Source organism: Python bivittatus, unplaced genomic scaffold, assembly GCF_059951505.1.
Source record: "Python bivittatus isolate LINGU-HERP-01145 unplaced genomic scaffold, Pbiv_v1 ctg000070_np1212, whole genome shotgun sequence".
NCBI classification, from domain to species: Eukaryota; Metazoa; Chordata; class Lepidosauria; order Squamata; family Pythonidae; genus Python; species Python bivittatus.
The window spans coordinates 36,584,794-36,592,420 of record NW_028277034.1 but is presented as its reverse complement, the minus strand read 5'-3'; positions in this window follow the sequence as shown (position 1 = coordinate 36,592,420).

The following is a 7,627-nucleotide window of genomic DNA, read 5'->3' as shown; positions in this document are numbered from 1 at the left end:
GCAGAATCAGAAGAAATAAAAAGCAAGTTATTCCTCTTTGTTCATTACAACTGGAACATTAGTTGAATTTCATTCCGTCCTGCTCTCCAGAGCCGCAATTCCTGAAGAAAGCCTATTTTGTCAGGGACTAGATCCCCAGTTAATTATGATCACATCACGGAAGCCAGACAGATAACCCTTGTTAGTATGTTGGTTAAAACAATAAAGAATATGATGACTCCTTCAGGACTAACCGTGTTGTTTATTATTATTCAAGAGGAACCATTCATTATTTTTACCAGTTTCCCCCCCTAGACTATAGTCTATTTCCAGCTTGTGCTACAATAAAATGATTACTCTTCAATTACCACAAGACTTTGTTGTTTTAGCTTATGGGGCAAAAGGTTTTTAAAGCACCCTGGTGGGTGTTCCTTAAATCATTTCCCGGGGCCACTAATCAATCTGAAATAAACAGGGTCTCCCTTTCCTGTTTTCACAGTCGCCACTTCAGCACCGAAGAACCAATTTTCTCTTGAAAGCTCTATGGGCAAACGCAAAGCAAACAAACACCTACCCGCCTACCTTGGGTGGGCGAGCAAGGAGGAAGGCAAAGAAAGAAGACCTCAAATAAAAGGAAAACGAAAGGTAGCCAAGTAAGAAGAAGCCGGACCAATTTCGCCGGCAGGGAAGAGAAAAATTAAAAGAGGAACAGAAAAGAAAGAAGCAGCAAGCAGAAAAGAGGGAGGGAGGGAAGAAACGGAGAGATATCAAGAGGAACATAGAGAAAAAAATAGTTAGCAAGCAAGGAAAAAAAATGGAGCGAGACATCTTCCTTTTTTCTCTCCTTGGTTTTTGTGGCGCTGGTGACGTTTCAAGCCTTTCCTATTTATTCCCTCACTATTCCCTAGATCAGTGTTTCTCAACCTTGGCGACTTTAAGATGTGTGGACCTCAGCTGGCTGGGAAATTCTGGAAGCTGAAGTCCACACGTCTTAAAATTGCCAAGGTTGAGAAACGTTGTCCGGGGTCTTGCAAGCCTCTGGGCGACGCTCGCCCCTCGTTCGATTCAGGGGACTCGCTTGCCGTTTTGACGCCGTTTCTGGCAAGAGCTGTTGCCTTTAAGACGACGAAAAAATGCGGGGGCAAAAAAAAAAAGAACGCTGGTTGTTGTCTTTCGCCTATCTCGGATTACCGGTTATTCGCCTTGATGAAGAGCCATTAATTACCCATTCAGTCAATATTAGGAAGGCGACGGAGTTTTTTTTACATAGGATTAAGGAGACCTCAGATTGCTCCATTAGTGTATTCCTGCTCACGACTGAAGCTTTCGTGGCGCAGCTCCCTCCCCGCGTGGCCGACCGAACCAGGCTGCATAAATTAGGAACCGAGAACGAGGACGGCGCGGCCCGCGGGATGTGAGCGGGCTTGCGTGATCTACATCTGCCTGCCTGTCTGCCCCAGGAGCAAAAGGAGCTATCGCCACCGTTTGCAGAAACACTGCAACTGGATTCAGTGCAGAACCATTGCTTTGACTCCATCGGTTGGGGCGGACAGCAAATCCACTTGTTCTTTAAGGTAGTGGCTCGCTTTGAAACACAGGTCCCTCTTCCCTGTATCTTTCTGCCCTTCCTTGACTGCTTTCCTCCCACCCCTTCAGCAGTTGTGCTCTGGCAGGTCTCTTTAAAGAAAGAGAGAGCACTGAGAAGGCTGAGAAAAAATGACCTTAAAGTGGGATGAAAACTCCATGTTCAGCAGCAATATACCGAACGAGAAATCATCCCATGGACTGCTTGTGATCTTTTGAGTCTTACCTGATTGGCTAAGAATGATACTTTGGAGTAAGCCATACAAGGAGGTCTTAACTTCGTGTACACAGACCAATTTATCAACTAAATAATGGAGCTGGAATTTGAATTTTATTGTCCTGGTCAAACTCAGCACTCTTGTTTCGCTCATATGTAGTCTCTGCATTATTTCAGTGAATGAGAAAGCATGCAATCGTCTTTCCTATCCTGATGACGTTCCAGTTGTTCTTGAATAGAACAGGCACATTGTTCCATAATTATAGGAATCATAATCCAGGCATCAGATTGAGGGAAGCTAATTAGAATTGCCCAATCCACTTTATCTTTATATGCTGCAGCTTCCTACATTCTGGTTTTTCCAAATTGCAATACTATAGGACAGTGTTTCTCAACCTCGGCAACTCTTAGATGTGTGGACTTCAATTCCCAGAATCCCCCAGCCCAGTATGCTGGGCTGGGGGATTCTGGAAGATGAAATCCCCACATCTTAAAGTTGCCAAGGTTGAGAAACACCACTATAGGAACTGACATGCAATGAATTTCAGTTCTCCCAAAGGCTCCATGCCCAAAACATGGTCACTGGGTACTAGTTGGCTAAGCCAGCAGAAATGATGGGGGAGGCAGTTAAACATCTGAAGGACACCATGCTAGAGAAGTTTGCAGAATGCTGATCAAAGCAGTTGATAGCATTTTGGGCCATTCTCCTTGTCTAGGAGAGATAGATGGAAGAAATGCAGAGAACACAGACATCTTGGATATGGGGGTTCTTAAAGTTTTCAGGAGTGCATATTCACCACAGCTTCCCTCCCTTTCTTGTCATTGTCATCAATGACACTGTCATGACTGAGTCACTGCATTTTGTTTCCTCCATGTTTATGATCCTTTGGAGCCAACTGACAGTAGGAGTGTAGAAAAATTCAAAATACTAAAAGAAGATTATGTTTTAACTGATTTGATTTAATGCCCCAAAGGAAAAGTATCCATTCATTTAATCATTTCAAATCCTGCATCATACTTTGGACGGAGTTCTTTTTATGCATGGGGTCGAGAGCAACTGTCCATCCCTTAAAAATCAAAGATCACAACTTCACATTCCTTCTGCATTAGCAGCATGGTTTCTGGATTTTTGAGGAATAAATGGAATGTTTACTTGGGTTGGCAGAGGCCCCACCAGCAAACCCCCAAAGGTGCTACAATATCCAATGCCTTCTTAAAACAAAACACTGAAGCTAAAATGTCTGAGAATCCGAACCAGGCAGACGGAGGCAGTTGAAAATGTTTAAAAAGAGACCCAACTATGGCAGGAACCAGAATGAGTTAAAATCGATGGGATTCCCGTTTTACTAAAAAAAGCACAGTGACATGACTGTATATGTTAAGGGCTTGAACCATATAGATGGTCCCAGGAAACTGCTATGCTACTCATAATATGTAAATTAAATATGCTTAAAATATGCACAGATTCAAGTACACTAACCTTAATTTATGTGTGCAGAACATGGCAGCTTTCCATCCCCCCAGTCCCTTGAAAATATCCTATAAAAAATGGATAGCTCACAAAAAGTGATCTACTAATTCTTTGGTGAAATAAACCCCTCTGTATTCAAAAAGAGGGAAATTTCTAAGCAAGGTTGTTTAGAACTGTAACCAATTTGTGAGAAATAAAACAACATGTGCCAAAGAAGTTTGGGTTGTAAAGGTTTTTCCTGTTCTTCCATTCACACACTACTTTTCTGGGGCAATGGACGTAGCATCATAATTGTAACATGCTTTGGAAGCCAACATATCTTGAGAAATGAGATATATAAATATACAATGGTATGTTCTTCCCTTCTAAATCAAAGGAAGCTGATTGATTGGATCCTATGCTGCTTACTCAGAAGTAAGACCCCTCCTTAGAAGGGATTAATTCCTATGCAAAAGTATGCCTAAGTAGATTTACTCAGAAGTAAACCATGCCATTTCATTAGGTTTTCAGCTTGATGAACATACTTAAGAAAACAGGCAATGTCCCTGTTTCCCAAGAAAATCTTCGTGGACCTGTGATTTCCCTGCATACTATATGGAAAACTATAAAAGCTACCAGGACACCAACAAAACTCAAGATAGTTTAGAAATCTGAGGCCTAAGGCTCCTCACCATAAAGGAGTGTTTAGGGTTATTCTGGAAGAGATTCCACCCATGTAAGAAAGCCCCATGGTTACCCGTACTGCATTATGAGGCTTCTGGGTTGAAACATGGTGTAGAAGTAAGACCATGGGTAAAATGTACCCAGGATGGTCCAGGCGACTTTCTGGTTGCCAGCACTATTCTAAACACTTTACTCAGAAGAAAGTCCCACAGAGTTGCTCTCCTATTAAAAGGCCACATGTGCTAACAAAAATAAAGGATAAAGCTAGGGCAAGAAGTATGCTTACATTTGCAATCCTAGACTCACCTATCTGGAATTTAGTGAATCAGACCTTGAATTCTGAAGAGATACACATTCTCCTGTGTTGTAAGATGTGATCTGTATTGTTTTTTTGTTTCTTAGATCTGAGGCAGACCCACCAGTCAGTTACAGGGGAACACTCGTAAATCTACCTAGAGTATCATTGACAATCCTGAGTTGATGAAATCTGGACTCGAGAATGCCCTTTCTGTAGTCAGCAGACATGAACTAACATTCTGCCTATTGAAGATTGCTGTATGGCCTTTATTCAAAGGTTTTTGAATAAAAACCTTTGAAAAATTTACTATATAGGATAAAGCCCTTTGACATCCTTTTATTTACAGCTATACATCCAAAGCAAGCCTGTTGAATTCAATGGGACTTATTCCCAGTAAAGATTTATGCCCTTAAGCATCCCAAAGCTCACTTAATGCCTAATTCAGCATACATCTCTCTGGAAACAATCCCACTCAACTCAGATGGCTGACTTCCCTGGTAACCCCATTAGGTCCCAGCTATTGAGTTCAATGGGGAGATCTATTCAAAAGATGCTCAACACCTCCACTAAGACACACAGTGCTCTGAAATGTTGTGCATTGTCTTATGGCTTTTTTATGAGTCAAAACGAAAAATATGTTATCTGACTCAGTAAATGCTGTTCAATAAATTACACATTTTAGTGCTTGGATTAAGATGAAATGAATTTCTATACAGGAGAACATTAAATAAGTCCTAGAAGGTGTAGGGGACAGAGACAGCCTTGGAAGGGGAGTACAATAAGACAATCAAGGAGGACGAGTGTGTAAGTACATTCCATTCCCCCTGACCATCGGTTGCAAGGAAGTGCTGTATTAAGGCACCCCATTGACATCCGGAGGAGACAAAAGGTGGGCAAAAGATGCTCTTGGTCTCGTTCAGTCAGCTCATCTGATACGCTAATGCCTATCGACCATTCGAAAGCAGACTATAAATGGTACAAATTTGTGAATTGGTCTGACCTGGTTTGAGTTGATTTGAAAATTGATTTGGTTCAAATGCTCAAATCAATTTTATTTGATTTAAGACTCATTTGGATCACTAAACACTGGTGCATATGTGTTTTCAGTCCAAAATGGTCAAAACCAATTTTGTATAATAATGTGATATGACATTCAAAACTGATTGGAATCAGCTGGAATCATTCTGTATTGTTGGCATGGTGGTGATGTATTGGACTAGGATTAGGGAGACTCAGAGGAAAGTTGGCCCTCAACCCTGGAAACTCATTGGGTGATTTAGAGCCATTTACATTCTTTCAGCTTAACCTACTTCACTGGGTTGTTGTGGGGAAAGTTTGAGGAGGGAGTCCTATGTACACTGGGATATAAATCAAATAATTCAACACCTATACAGTATGAACTTTAAATTCAAAGCAGTTGAATCTTTGCATGGTCTATAATGACAATAATTACAAGAAGAATGTATTGGTATGGATATATGGATGGATGGATAGACAAAAAGAATATTTTAATTTTAGACCTGTGTGGCAGTCACCAGGATCATATTTTAAAAAGTATTCATTTTCTCTTTTACAGACAAAGTGCCTCTCTGAAGATGTGTATTAAAAATGACAATAACAGCAACACCAAATTTAAGCTAGGGGGTGCTAAATTGAGGCATTGGTTTTGGGTCAATTAACATATTTGGATTAATCCTCTTAGCAACATGTCTCCATTAAAAAAAAAAAAAGGATAAATAGGCAACTTAGCTTGTAAACCTTTCTCTGTACTTCTTTGAATTAAACTTTTAAAATAAATAATGTTCCCCTTTGCCTGGCCTACCTGGACATCAAGATCTCAGTCACATGCCTGTCAGCTTAAATGTAAGCCCTACCCAGAGCAGCGCCAACCTTTTTGCCTCGCTGAATTCAGAACAGTTTACTTTCTAGGAAGCCCATTTAGCAAACATCCCACCCAGATTTAGAAAAACCGGTTTGTGACAAACGGAGCTGTCCCAACTGGACCCCTTTTCCGCGTCTGTATTTTTAAAACAGAAACAAAAACCCAGTCCAGTGAAGTCAGCCCCTCCTGCCTATGTAAAGCCCTGCCTGGAACTGAATCTGCTTGGAAGTATTTGTTTTAAGGATTGCAGAAAATCAAAAAGTCTTTCCAAGACTTTGGGAAAAAGTACATCTTCAGGTTAGAGTTCTCAAATTTCATTGGATTGATCATAGAGCTAGATGGTGGATACTCGTCAACATATTCGAAATAATTGAATGAAACGAGCCAGCTCCATTTGCATTTTTGTTATTTTGATAGCATGATCTTACATATATGTTATTCACCAGTAAGCCCCACTGAGCTCAGTAAGACTTATTCCAAGTTAAAAATGTATTGGACCACTGATTGGATGAAGAATCCACCTAGTTTTACAAACTGCCCACTGCTTTCCCCAACCCAGTGCTGTTGTTGAGAAGATGTTGAACTACCACTCTTATCTTCTACAATGACCATCATCCTCAGTCATTGGCCATAACGCCTAGAGCAGTGTTCCCAACCTTGGCAACTTGAAGATGGATGGACTTCAACTCCCAGAATTCCCCAGCCATCCATGCTGGCTGGGGAATTCTGGAAATTAAAGTCCACCCGTCTTCAAGTTGCCAAGGTTGAGGAACACTGCCGTAGTCACCACGGGTGGATTTGTTGTCTAGCAAGTATAGAAAGTACTAGGATAGGAAGGTTGTTGAATATTTGGTTAGTAAAGTCAAAATATGGGCATGTTTGTGACATTTGCAAATTGCTCTAAGTTTTGCTAGCCGTAACTTTCCCATTGCCTTTAAAACAAACAAGCAAATAAACAAGCCCATCTCCCACCATTCAGATGTAGGAGTTCAAATGCAAAGTATCTTCTTTAACAAAATGAACCCTTTGGGTGATGCTTCCAGGAATGCAAGCAGACAAGAGAGCCGGCTTTTAAAATTCATCAATGGAAGCACCCTCTCTTTCTCATTTCCCCAAGATACGTTTTGGAATGAACAGAGTTTGGGAAGAAAAGGAGCCCCAAGTCTCTCTGAAAGTAACTGGCTCCTGAAGACCATTTTATTAAAGGGCAGTGCCTATGCATTTCATTTGGGCATTTACTAGAAGTCTTTTTCAGACCTGATTTCAAAGCTCTCCTTGCTAAGCACAGGATAGCTGCTGAAAGCAACAATCCTGTGTGTTTTTCTCAGGAATAAGATTAAGTCCTAGTAGGTAGTAAGTCCCATTTATGCTGTCTGAAGGAAAGCAGGAAGCGGTGAACGATGCAGGCTAAAATGCACACTTTTAAGCTGTGTTTATTTCAGATGCACTTGCATTAAACATTTCCTAAAGCCTTTCTCCTTGACATCTATGGCATTTGGACTAATGCATCTTATCGGTTTGCATCTTTCAAAT